The following is a 14,679-nucleotide window of genomic DNA, read 5'->3' on the forward strand; positions in this document are numbered from 1 at the left end:
GTTATTAAAAAAATAGATTCTGCATTAAAACATTGATTCTATTTGTTTTTATGGTTTTCATGGTTTGTAGAAAGAGGCCGCAATATGTTTATATTTTTCCTTGAAATTTAAACTTTTTTAAAAATTATATCACAAAATCAGTGATGTGTTTTTTGGATTTTCGCTCAATACTCCTATGCGACTAAACTACCATGCGTCGTGACTATGTTGCAGTCGCTATAAATCTATGGAGACGCATGATAGTCTAGTCGCGTCTCTAGGATATTGTAAGTTGTCGTTTGTACCCTAATAAAAATAATCATAAAAGAGAGTTTAACCATGGAGGTAACTCTAAGACCAGAAGGTCCCGAAGAAACGAACTCAACTTTTTGGCTCAGCTCTGGTACTATTTTCGGTCCCAAGCTTAATCGATTCACCCCTCGAAAAATAGGAAAATCCACTAATCCCTCATTTTATCTGTCAAACTTTCAACTCGTTAGTTTCGTATTGATTGTTGGTTCAACGACGTGTTCGGGGTATAATTCAAACCGTTTGTGAGATAGTTTACCCATCCGGGATACAGTTCGTTTATGGTATTTGTTTATTAGGGTAAGTTTTATTAATTTTGAATACCTTTCTAATTGAGTTTTTGTCCGACATACCTTTGGAAATCGTTTTTCATTCGCACCGGAGGGGTGCGCTAACAGGCCCTTTTCGCATATTGATCTAGACATGCGAAGACCGACCGGCTTTGCGGTGCTGCTCGAGGCGGCAAAGGTGCAACCACTTTGCACTTTCCTATTTTTATTAAGTTGCATGACACGCCACACGGTGCGTCATGCTATATGCAATAAGTTTACTTTCTGTACCCTGCAACACCGGTGCTCCGACAAGGCATCAATGTGATGGTTCGTCGGTACATGTTTATATTTGATCGACTTGTATTGTTTATCAGACACGACCTGCATTCTGCCCGGCGGCAATCATATTTCATAGTCGGGGAGTGGGTTTTCACTGTTAACAAACTGCTCGCAGCTGTCAATTTTGAAGAGCAACATTAAGGTTAGGAACTCGTTAAGAACACTCAACAGAACAGTGGTCTGAGCTGTCGAGCTGAACATTGGTTGAGGGATACACCGATTGCTTATTATCATCAAAATCGTTTACCAACTATCTTAATTGTTCATTCATGAGTCCCTCGAAAACGAATCAGCACTGTTAGAAATGACTTGGGGAATGAATTAGGTGGGCTACAGTGCAATTAACGGGAGCCCAACTAAAACGTAGCCCACTTAAACATAGCCCAACGGACGTAATTTGACTGTATATTGTTAATGTAGTATATTTGATGAAAGTCTATGGGTTCGAAAAAGAATATCGTTGTGCTCAGAAAACAGAGCTCTTTTAGATGATGTATGCAAACTGATATATTTTGACGTGTGATTTCTATATGGGGGTACACTTTGTGAAACCCGAAAATGGAACATGCGACAAAATTATGAAAGATTTTGAACGCTAATAACTCAGCTGCCCCTGGACCAATTTCAATAATTTTATCACCAATCGACCAGAAATATTTCTACACATCTGCTAAATTTAAGGTTTTGAAAAATGTTCAAAATGTTACTATTGAAAATTGCACGAATGTGCAACTGTTGCTATGATAATTAAAATTATCACCGATTGCCTGCGAAAAGCGATTTCCCTATCTTTCCATCCGGTCTCACCAAACGGTGTTTATTCAATCACCGCGTGGTGAGTGTTGATGTTCTCCAGTACACAACGAAAAGCTGCCTGCAAGCAGCGAGCGGCAGCTCACATGAGCATCCACAGAAGGAGGAAGAAGCCGCACCGCTATTCTTCGGAATCAGTAGCTCTTCGTGAGTCGCTGTGGGCCATCTATGTCAAGCGCGTCATACTAAAAAGTATAAACAGAGAGAACTCCGCTCAAATTCCTATTCCTACACAAAACACGAGCTCTTGCTGCAGTTAACAAATAAGATTTATTATATAAGACCACGTAGTCCTGCGTCACCATTGCGTACAACCCCATAGGGTTGTCTCTTATCTCTCAATTGATCCATAATGTCGATAACTAAGCATGGTAGTAGATCAATCGATTGATCGCAATAAACGATTATTTTTCGGCCACAGAAAGGAGCAGTCCAGCAAGCTATTGTCCAAATCGTTAGAATCGCGCTCGTTCGAGTACCGGAGCTGTTGTGGTCACTCTTGCTCTCGCTTCTCTGCCTCGAGTGGAAAGTTGACAAATGCCAACAATCCATCGGAAAATGCCGATCTGCAAGCAGCCACACACAATTTCTGCTGCAACTCGATCTATCAGATAAATTAACTCAATTTAATCCGCTTGACAGGCTACATTCATTGGCTGCCGATCGTAATCGAGTTTACCTAGCCGACGACGACGAACCCAAATTTGTACCCGCCGGCGATGGCCGAATGAATGCGTAGAAAGAAAAAAGAGACCGCGCCGTCGCCTCTGATCGATCGCGGAGCAGCCGGCTGTCATAATCATGAATGCCCGCCGGATGATGGAGGAATTACCTTTGCCACGCGCACACAACTGGTGTAAATTTGTGCTCTGTTTACATACCTAGCTCCAGCCAGCGCGCGGCAAAGCCGCCATATCATCGAGATTATGGTTCGGCCGCAGTCAGTCCTCTGCGCCTAATGCTGGAAGCTTGTAAATAGTGCTCCTTTTACGGGCAAGCATAATAACAGCAGTAATATATGTATATACATGCTATGCTGTGGGCTGGAGAAAACATAGCAGGCTCTGGGGTAGGCGCGGCACATCGGGAGCATTCTTCATAAAAAGTTGGCCAAAACTGTAAATCGATGATTTTCTGTTGAAATTGGTTCAATGTTTAGCAGTTTTTTCTTGCTAAGTTTAACGACAAAAAATAGCAAAGAATAATTCACCTAACAGTGCAATGCGTAATTTTATTGAATTGGGTTGTTCAGGGGTATTGAGGTAAATACATATTTGCAATTAGCATTAAAAATGGAATCGAAATCCTAAATTTCACCAATTTTGCTGCACTGGAACATTAGCAAAAATCACCATCTTAACGCCCCTCGGTGGGACATTGCATGGGAGCGAACTGTCAACTAATAGATTAGCCGTCAAAAACGAGGTCAAAAATTAAAAATCTAAATCTTGATGTGATGGTTTAATTTACACTGCCCTTTTTCGTGACAATACAAGTGCTGGAAGCAGTTAAAAAACATGTTCAACCCTTTTGCATTCTGATCCATGCCAAATAGTAACTGTTAATAAAATTAAAATTTTGCATCTTGTATTTTTTCAGTTACCGCGGGTTCGTAATCTGCGAACGGCTCCGGCCCCTTTCAAATTGGTTCATTATATGGCAATCAGACGAAGACGTGAACGGCTTTATCCCGTCAAACGTCTCCTCGGAAATCGAACGTTGCCTTACAGAAAATAAGTTTGCTTCTGGATTGCGTCAGGTCAACGCTGTTGTGAATACTAACGGCAGACTCCTCGATCTTGTGTTTGTCAATTTGACTTCATTGTACCGTCAACTCCACTTTTACCAATTGACGACCATCACGCACCATTTATCTTGCTTCTTGACGAAAGCTGTAATGGCACAATCACAACGGACAATGGGGATGTGAGATTCTACTTTAATTTTCAGTCGTGTGATTTTTGTCGTTTGGATGACGTGGGAATATATAGAATGGGATGCTCTACTGCTACGGCTACAAAATGGTGAGTGACAATCTGGAAGGAGCGATATACCTAGCTCCGGTCCTCACAAGTTCCTACCTCACGCCTCCACGAGTCATATGATCACAAAAGACTGCCAGCTGAAACATGGACACAGCTGGTTGGCGTAGCCTGGGCAATGTTGTCAATCCGACAATAGCAGAGTGAGGAGGTGCGACGCGAACACTAGCGCGGTAACCATAGCACGGTGATAGAGGAAATGCTTCGCCAACCCGAGCGTCTGTTCACCATGGAGGTGCGGCTCAAACAGCGTCTGACTGGCATCCAGCGGCTGAATAAGAAATGCTCTTCCCCGGAAGCTACACCTAAGATGGCAGCCCCATCACGGCGGATAGGAGACCTTAGGCCAACCACCTACTGTCTCTGAAACCTTTACAATTGTTACAGAAACCAACAGAGAAAGACATCGAACTGATTTGACGGCAACGACTTTTAGCGCAAAACAACGGACACGAATTGGATCATGGAATGTATTGACGTTAGCCCAGCAGGGTAAACTGGCACAACTCGCCAACGAGGCGCGACGCATGAAGCTAGAAACTCTGGGACTGAGTGAAGTTCGTTGGCCAAACTTTGGAGAACACAAACTGCCGTCGGGACAGGTACTACTATACTCTGGTATTCGAGGTGAAAATGCTCCCCGCCATCGTGGAGTTGGTCTTCTACTTAGCGTCCAGGCAAGTGCTGCGCTCATCAAGTGGGAGCCTGTTAATGAGAGGATAATCGTTGCCAGATTTAGAACACGGGTTCGTAACCTTACCATAATCCAATGTTATGCGCCAACCGATGCTGCCGAGCTACAGGACAAGGAGAATTTTTACAGTCAACTGAATGCCGTCGTGGATAAGGTTCTAAAGGGTGACATCAAGGTCTACACTGGCGACTTCAATGCGACGATCGGCTCCGACAACACGGACTATGAGCGTGTCATGGGACGCCATGGTCTCGTCGAAATGAGCGAGAACGGTGAGCTGTTTGCAGAATTTTGTGGCAATAACGACATGGTGATCGGGGGCTCGCTCTTCCCCCATCGGCCAGTGCACAAAGTCACGTGGGTTTCCCGTGATGGACATACCGAGAATCAGATCGACCACATCTGCATCAGCCGAAAATGGAGACGGAGCCTTCTTGATGTCCGGAATAAACGCAGCGCCGACATCGCGTCTGACCATCACCTTCTAATCGGTGAAATCCGCCTACGCATGGCGTGGATCCAGCGACGGGAGGAGAGACTCGGGCGGCGGTTCAACACACGCCGACTTGAAGATCCAGCGGTAAAAAGGTCTTTTGTTCATGAACTTGAGACTCGAGCTGCGGACGTTCCAGAAGGTGGCAGCGTAGAAGAACAATGGAAGGCCATCAAGAATGCCTTTATAGAAACAAGCGAGAACAACTTGGGTGAGCTGCGCACCCAGAGGAAAGAGTGGATCACAGATGAAACCTGGCGGAAGATTGAGGAGCGTAGAGAAGCAAAAGTCGCGATAGAGCAGGCGAGAACCAGAGGAGCCAAGAACGAAGCCCGTCAACGGTACTCGGCTCTAGAGAAGGAAGTCAAGCGCTCTTGCAGACGGGACAAGCGAGCGTGGGTGAACTCCCTGGCCGACGAAGGGGAGAAAGCCGCAAACACTGGCGATATACGCCTCCTCTACGATATCTCACGACGCCTGAGTGGAGCAAGGATGAACCCGAGGATGCCAGTGAAGGACACGACTGGACAATTGCTTACCGACCCCACTGACCAGCTGAAACGCTGGTTTGAGCACTTCGAACAACTTCTTCAAGTTTCGACGGCCAACCAGCCATCAACATCTCGGCATAATCCGCCTAGGATGCGGCGCATCAATCGCGTGAATTCCGAGGCCCCATCACTGCAGGAGATTGAAGCAGCTATCCGAAGCATGAAATCCAACAAGGCTCCAGGGGTCGATCGCATATCAGCAGAGATGCTCAAAGCTGACCCCATGCTATCCGCACAAATGTTGCATCAACTATTCTGTAATATCTGGGACACCGTGACTTTTCCGGCCGACTGGATGCAGGGCATCTTAGTGAAGGTCCCAAAGAAGGGAGATCTGACAATTGGCGAGGCATCATGTTACTGTGTATTGTTCTCAAAGTTCTGTGCAAAGTTATTCTGAATCGGATACAGGAGAAGATCGACGCGACTCTCCGACAGCAGCAGGCAGGATTCCGTCCGGAAGATCTTGTGTGGACCATATTGTCACGCTCCGCATCATCCTGGAGCAGGTCAATGAATTCAAGAGTCCCTTTATTTGGTATTCATTGACTACGAAAAAGCTTTCGACCAAAATCCGAATTTTCAACTCGAACGTGAAATCTCTGTTGTTATACGCCAGCGAGACGTGGTGTGTATCAGCGGAGAACACTCAAAAGCTGCAGGTCTTCATCAACCGATGCCTGCGGTATATAATTCGTGCCTGGTGGCCTCACAACTGGATCTCTAATGCCGAGCTCCATCGTCGATGTCATCAGAAGCCGATAGCAACAGAAATTCGAGAGCGAAAGTGGAGGTGGGTCGGCCACACACTTCGACGGGGCGGAAACGAAATCTGCAAGCAAGCGCTGGATTGGAATCCAGCAGGACATCGCAGCAGAGGCAGACCCAGGGGCTCATGGCGGCGGAGCCTCAATAAGGAAATTAAGCAAGTCGATAGAAATCTGACCTGGCCCCAGGTCAAGGCAAAAGCGAGCAGCCGCCCAGGATGGAAGTCTTTCACGTTGGCCTTTTGCACCGCTGGTGGTGCACAGGACCCTTAAGTAAGATGCTCTACTGCAACAGGAAACATTGAACGAGTCTGTATCAGCTTTTTATTCTATGATAAGCTTTACGCAGTGCTTAGGGACCACACCATGGTGCATCTCTGAACTACGTCCTCTACGAATCGTCATTAGGAAAGCACGCAGCCGTATCTTTCTGATTAAGTCCGATAGTGAGCGGAACAACCTTCGGGAGGTGGAAACTACGTACAAGGCACTTCTCTTATCCACGTACGAAAGTTACATGGCTAAGATTCAATCAGATGTCAAGCAAAATCCTGCATGTTTCTGGCATTGTGTGAGAAACCAAAAATCGGCAACTCGCATTCCAAAAAACGTAAAATACGACGATACCACCGCTAGCTCTGATTCAGAAGTGGCAAGCATCGCCTGTTCCTCGCCTTCAACCGCTTGGCCCATGTTGCTTCACACGACATAAAATCTACCCGACATTCAGTTTGCCGTCATCGAAGATTAAAGAACCTGGAATGGACGGTATATCACCCTTGCTGCTAAAGAATTGCTCCACCGCACTTGCATCTCCCAGAACATCTTTATTCAACCGTTCACTGCTTGACAGGATGTTCCCAGTGGCTTGGAAATCAGCTTCTATCATTTCGATCTACAAATCTGGCAACTGCAATCGAGTCACGAACTATCGTGGTGTTTCTGTCTTGTGTTGTTTGATTAATCTCCGACAGCCAACATGGTTTCATGAAACAACGCTCCACGACTACAACCGCAGTTGATATTGCATTGTTGATTTTTGTCTACGAAAATCAAGCGTGATCTTGGACTCCCCGAAAATCGCCTGTTTTACTTGGAGAATTTGACAACTATCCTCCCTCGAGTAGTTCTCTCTTCAAAATGTAGGTGGCGAATGCACGCAAAAGTTTCACTGCATTTCGGATTCCAGGCTTTTGGCCAACTCGTTGGGTCAAAAACCCCGCTGTGCGCGGATTATTACTATTTTGGGATCGCTTCTTTCTCTCTGCAACGAAAGTCTGTCTGCGGCGGCGGTGAAAAGGGTGAAATGGTTTCCATGTTGCCACCACGGCCTACTGAGAACGGACTTTTTTTAGCTTAGCTACGCCAGTGTAAGGTATCTGCAGTGTTCATGTGAACCTGTCAGGCAAGCATGTAGGCACTTAGGCAGAAGATTTACAACAAGATTCGCACAACGAACTATTACCCACGGAGATAAAAGTTGGGCACACACTTCCTTCAAAGGATCTGCTTTTTGTAATACCTATTCCACTGCAATCTATTGAGGAAAATGTATTCAGGCTTTTGACATAGACAAAATAAGCAAGTAGCAGATGAGATTTAGCAGTTCATTCACAAAACCTCCGAACAAATTAGCCCACCTAGGTCCATAATTTTTTGCCATGCGATGCTTTTCTCGCATGGAAGAGTAGAAGGATTTATTGCTGAAATGTGACACGCTGCCCTGTTGGCTTGCTACACCTATATGCAAAGAAAGTGACATCCTTTTTTGCAAAAATAGACCGTTGTCGTAATGTCGTGTGGGGATAACAATTACCCTACGATGAAGGATGCCTATAATTTATATCCCGCTCAAATAAGAAACCCGAACCAACCAGAACCGCTCGGCGATAAGCGAAGCCTGCTGCGATAAGGCCACTAATTTCGAATACAAACCAAGGAAGCAAGCGAGCGAGCGAGTAATCGCATCGGAGATTGAAGATAAAAGAGACAATCAGATAGTCGTAAACAGAGAATGCCCAATAAATCCCGGCCGAGTCGGTAGGCACGCTAATTTCGTCAGCGCAATAAACTCGTTGTTTGTGCTTGGAAGGTTCTCTGTTGACAGTGGCGCCTAAACGGCATGATTGAAACGCGAGCGATAAGATAAAGTGGTTGGATTTGTACACAAATGCGGAAGCCTATTAACGGATTGATTGATGTTGCCTCATATCGGATCGGTGATTTACGATTATCTTAATCGCAACCAATCGCAATCCAATCGGTTAATCCATGGGTTATCCGTCCGTCAACCCAACGCAAACATAAACCCCATAATCTGCGAACAACTCAAGCTGAACATTGCATTAGGTTCTAAGTAACATTGACAGATTCTCTTCGTCGACTGTCTCTTTGTATCACCACGGCCATGTAAAGACATTCTCAGGTATTTTCAGCAAACAGATCGATAAAAGAAGCTTTTATCTAGCATCTAACACGACAAACACAACAAGAAACGGTTAGCTGCTCAAGTTATTATCGAAAGAGAAACTCGACGAAGAGAATCGATTAATGTTACCTAGGACCTAATGCTCGATTACTTTTTCGAAGGGACGTATCAGCTTTTGTAAACAATGCATTTGATCGCCGATTTGGCGTAACTGGTAGCTCAACCACGCATACTAACACTACCATCAGATAGGGGAAATTTTTCCCTACCTGATAGTAGTGTTAGTATGCGTGGGTGAGCTCCCAGTTACGCCAAATCGATGATCAAATACATTGTTTACAAAAGCTGATACGTCCCTTCGAAAAAGTAGCCGAGAATGCTTGAAACATTAATATTGACAACAACACAGGCGATAATGAATCCAGCCACACTGTACAGAAACATCATCCTCTGATCGAATGAAACCTCAGACCATTCAAAACAAAACACCGAAATTGCTTTTTCGAATGATAGTTGCAACCGGATGACGGTTGTTTTGAAATCAGATGATTTTCCTCTCGAATACAGGATGAAACTTGTTATGAGAAGGGATAGGGCCTTCAGTTGAAATGCATAATGCTCTCTGCAGAATGACTGTCATACTAAATGGAAATGCATATGGTATTGGTTCAGCCCCATAACGCAAATCATTCAAAACGATGATGTAAATAATTCTATCTAACGTCATTTGCTGATCTGAGCTGACAAACGAGGTGGAAGCATATGCATCGCTATCAGAGCTGTTACGAACATAGGTAAACGATGAAAACCAATGTTTGGCTAGTTCGTGGTGGAGGAGGTTTTTTCCATCACGAAAATTTTTTGTAGCATTATGGAATGGCTTATAATGGCTATTCAGTATGGAATTGTAGATTATCAAATTATAAATCTAATTAAAAGCACTTGCATGTCACACTATTCTTAAATGTTTGTCCTCTGAGTGCCGTATGTTTTAGAGCTAATTTTCAAACGATAATCATCCTGTATTTGGATGACAATCATATGTTCATCATCTGACGACGAATTCAACCAAAAGAAAATCATTCGAAATTCGAATGCATATTGTTAAAGGGCTCGAGCAATGCAATAATCATTCGAAGTATTGCGGATGTTTTGGTTCAGTGCACGAATGAAGAAAAACAAATGTTGCCTTCAATACTCAAAGGTTGCCTTGATCAAGAGAATGTTGTTATGTCAACATTCAAATGCATGCAGGTAGTTGGTCTATCTGTTAAGGTTGTCTTCATTTTCCGCTAAGTTGAGTGGCCTTAACTGTGCGGTAATAAGATTGTATAATTTTCACTCCCCCAAACCGAACCGCCAAAATAATCCTCCAAAACCTTATTCCAGCATTGCGTAATGGTAGCGTGTCACACACATGTTTTGTCATATTTCGTTCACTGGACACATGTCGTGCCATTTTCGGCTATTTTTTCACCCGCAATAGCGTACTATTTGTTTTCCTTGGCTGATTTGTCCTGACCGCATTCTTCCTCTTTCAAAGTTTAGGCTGAGCCTCCATCCTGTGCTCCACCATCGTCTAATACCTAGTAAAATAATGTGTTGTTGTTGATGAGAGTAGGCCGGCTGAGAACGGCTTTGCTGCGAAGGTGGACGTGCTGCACATGTTGGGACCGTACGTGGTGCTATAGAAGGAAATCCGCCCGACACATGAAACGGATTGCTTATTGTTACATGCATGTAAGGAAAGTGGACGAATGTAAACAAAAACAGAAATGCACAGAGCACCGCTTGCCATTTGATTTCGCCGGGTGACATAAGCCCGGAACGAATCGATAATGTGCTATGTGCTCTTTCGTTGCTAATATTGTCTTTCGTCCGGTTTGAACAGTAGAGTTCCGATGGGATTCCGAGTTGATTTCGCATGTTTTCAACTAAATAATATTCGCCCAGTTTCCAAGCAGAACAGTTCTTCTTTTGGTGAATTTTCGCTAGAATTTGACACTTCGAAAATAAATTATGATGTTCGAAAATCCCTCTGTTGTTGATTGACCGATTTTCGAGAAGGTGCTTGTCAAATTTTTTTATGAGTGAAAGCAGAGCTCTTCCAATTAATGTGTGGTTTATTTGAAGGACAGTTTGATAATGGAACAGAAAAATGAAAAGTCAAATAAGCAGGACTACTGAGATGGAATTAAACGATTGCGTCTGGCTTCCAGGTTCCTTCGATATCATCCCCTCTCAATCGTGTAGCCCTAGACTCATCCGTAGTTCTTGAAAGCGTCCAGAGTCCAATGGCTTGGTGAATATGTCAGCTAATTGTTCGCGTTTTTCATTCCGCATCTTGGAGATTGCTTCAATCCATACAATGATTTCAGCAACTTGCAGATCATATTTGCTGGAGCCTACAGACGCCTTCAGGAATATCCATATAGATATCCTCCTTCAAATCTCCATGCAAGAAGGCAGTTGTAACGTCCATCTGATGGAAATGGAACTGGTTGTGGACGCCTACAGCTAGCACAGTCCGGATGGTTGGTAACTTCGCCACCGGTGCATATGTATCCTCGAAGTCAACTCCATAACGCTACAGGTAGCCCTTCGCTACTAGTCGGGCTTTATATCGAGCGGCCTGGCCATCTTCGTCTTCCTTCACACGGAATATCCACTTGGATTTGAGAGGTTTCACGCCACGTGGACAGGGCGTCATCCTCCACACACCGTTCGCCTACATGGATCGCAATTCGTCATCAACAGCCTCCAGCCATTCCATACGATCGCAGCGGGCTTCGATGTCACTGTAGCATTGAGGAGCATCTGTGGAATACGAGCCAGCAGAAGTTGCTCTGTAACCGGTGAAGAAATTTAACAACTTACCGGAGAGCTTGCGCTCCCGTTCGCTGCGCCTCAACATCGCTTGTCCTTCGGACTCGAGTTGTTCTAGTTGCGAAGGGAGCGCTCCGGTATCATCCGCCTCCAAAACGTCTGCATCATCAGCAATCGGAGTATTCTCATGTGACATCGGCCTCTCTTCAGGTGACAGTTCCATTGAATCACGAACAACTTCCCCCTCTTGCTCGTACGGTACTACAACGAGTGGTGTATCTGCTTGATTTTCAGGATTAGCTTTGTAGGGAAAGTAGGTTTCATGAAACTTCACGTCACGAGCAATCATAATTCTTCTTGACTTCTTGGCCCACAGTCAGTAACCGTTTGGTGCATATCCGACCATGACGGTTTCAAGACTCTTGGCATCCAATTTCTTTCGATGTTGGCTGGGAATCCAAGCGAACGCCTTGCATCCGAAAATTCGAAGTTTTTCTAGACTTGGCTTCTGACCGTACCAGCATTCAGCTGGTGTCATACTTCTCGGCAGGGCTACAGTAGGACTTCTGTTCACCAGGTACACGGCAGTAATGACAGCTTCTGACCACATCTTTTTCGGGACTTGAGAATCGATTAACATCGTGCGGACCTTCTCAACAATGGTTCGGTTGAACCTCTCCGCAACGCCGTTTTGTTGAGGCGTGTAAACAACGGTTGGTTCGATTTGGATACCTTTCTGTGAGTAAAAACACTTTTGGTTGATAGAAAGATACTCACGGCCTTGATCTATTGATAGTTTCGAGATCTTCATGTTGAATTGCACCGTTACCATTGCTTCGTAGTCGCGGAATCGATCAAACACCTCCGATTTCCTCTTCATCAGGAACAGCATTGCAAAATGGGTATGGTCGTCAATGAAGGAAACAAAATATTTCGAACCATCCCACGCAGTAAGTTCGGTGCCACAAATTGGTCGCTTCAGTTTGACACATATTTGCCGAAGACACTGGAATGTCTACCTCGATCTCGTACAGGTTACCTCTCAAGTGCGCAGTAGCAATGACTTCGTTGTTTTTCTTGAGAACCGCAACGGAACCGCAGAAAATTACCACAACGCCTGCCTTCACCAACTTTTTAACGGACACCAGGTTGTCGAGAAACTCGGGGACATAGAGAACATCCTTCATGTTCAACGACGTGTTCTTGTTACTGCTTCCGACGATGGTTCCAACCGTTTTTGATACCAGTGTTTCTCCGTCCTTCGCTACTTGAATCACAATGGGTTGCTTCATCTTGCGAATTTCCGAGAATACTGCCAAATCATTCACTAGGTGGTCGCTTGAATACCACCTTTCCACTTGGTGCCTTTTCAATCTTGCAACTTGCAATGAAACTTACTGCATTTCGTTGATCTACCGTATTAGCTTCACCGCTTTTCTGCCGACAGTCCTTCTTCAAATGGCCACGTTTTCCATAATTGTGACACTTGCCTTGGAACTTCGTAGACTTGCGTTTCTTCTCTCCAGAAAATGCCGCAGCCTTGATCACACCTGAGTCTTCGTGACGTTCGGTTCTTTTCAGCTCTTCCGCCAATAAGCGTTGCTTCACGATCTCCAAACTCAACTCTTCCTCAGGAATGTTTTCCAAGGCCGTCAGCAAGGGGTCATACGCATCCGGTAGAGTCTGGAACAGCGAAATGACCAAATCAGCTTCCTCGACCTTCGCCCCAGCGATTTTCAGCTACCGGATCAAGTCTTCGAACACCAGCAAGTGCGCTCTCATCGAATCACCATCTCTCAACTTCAGACGATTCAACTGCTTTCTCACCAGGTTTTGAGTGCTAATTGACAAAGGTGTTCTCGAGCGCCTTCCACATGTCCTTGGCCGTCTTCTTCTCGCAGACGATCGCCAGACATTCATTCGCCAGGAAACTGACAATATATGACTTGGCCTTCCGGTCTGCCTTTTCAAATTTCACCTTTTCAGCTGCTACTGCCGGTGCTTCTTCAGTCAAAGTGTTCAATACTCCCACGGAATCCAGGAACATCTTGACTCTGAAGTTCCAGTGCTGAAATCCGGAACCACCGTTAAACTGCGGAATACCGCACACAGCTTCTCTCGTAGAGTTGCCCATAACCTTTTATGCAGAGCAGAGCTCTTCCAATTAACGTGTGGTTTATTTGAAGGACAGTTTGATAGTAGAACAGAAAAATGAAAAGTCAAATAAGCAGGACTACTGAGATGGAATTAAACGATTGCTTCTGGCTTCCAGGTTCCTTCGATATCAAAATTGATTACGGATCCATCAGAAATAAGTCTGGTAGCGGGTTTAAGTGAAAATTCACCAAATGAAACCGAGCCTACACGCTATTTTGAGGCTACTATTTTTTTAGTTGAAAATCACTCAGTCCAACCAAAAGGGAAGTTACCCAAAAATGGGTAAACATGATTTTACTCAAATTTCAGTAATCGTGCCTATGGAGATCTCAGCAATAATATCATTCTAGTCTGACATAAATTCAGTGCGATCTACCCACCCCTCATCATCCCTCATCAACGAATGAGTTTGGTAAAGGAAATGCTCGATCCGATTCGTACTTTCCTCAACATTGTCCTTTGTTCGTCATTCTATATACAATTCTTACACTGCCGTACTCAACTCTATACTTTCATCTTATCATCTGTTGGATCATAGCAATCGCTGGAACACTATATAAACGGTGCAATTGACAAGTATTGAGGCAAAACAAACCAATCCCACCAAGGTGGTCATACTTTAAAACAGGCCTGATAGGACTAGGAAGTGTAAATAATTATTAAAACCTCAAATGTACTAAAGTTGAAAAGACACATCTATGTCACTTGAAAACTTCATACATTTAAACTACCCAAACACAAGAAATAAACATCATTTAAAGTCAAAGTATTGAGGCATGATACGTTAGACCTTGAATAAAGAAACATATCTAGTATTTATCAAGCTATCTTTCTATTCCGGAACTACTTTCCGGACGAGGATTTAAGAACCAGAAGCGATGGCAGAACTTCAGGAAGCAATTCTCCAGATGGCAGCGCTCCTACAGAAGCTAGCGGAACCCAATCAAGTTTATAGCAACCCGGAGCAAACACTCGAGGCCTTGGCAACGAACATCAGCGAATTTTCGTT

At 44.5% G+C, this 14,679-nt stretch overlaps 1 protein-coding gene across 6 annotated transcripts in view; it reads right to left on the minus strand.

Annotated features, from left to right (window-relative positions):
• Positions 1-14,679, minus strand: part of rut (rutabaga) — a 158,897-nt gene that overhangs the window by 102,686 nt on the left and 41,532 nt on the right. The window lies entirely within an intron of this gene.

Source organism: Ochlerotatus camptorhynchus, unplaced genomic scaffold (genome assembly GCF_037179485.1).
Source record: "Ochlerotatus camptorhynchus isolate MF236.1 unplaced genomic scaffold, CSIRO-AGI_Acam_v1.1 ptg000268l, whole genome shotgun sequence".
NCBI lineage: Eukaryota > Metazoa > Arthropoda > Insecta > Diptera > Culicidae > Ochlerotatus > Ochlerotatus camptorhynchus.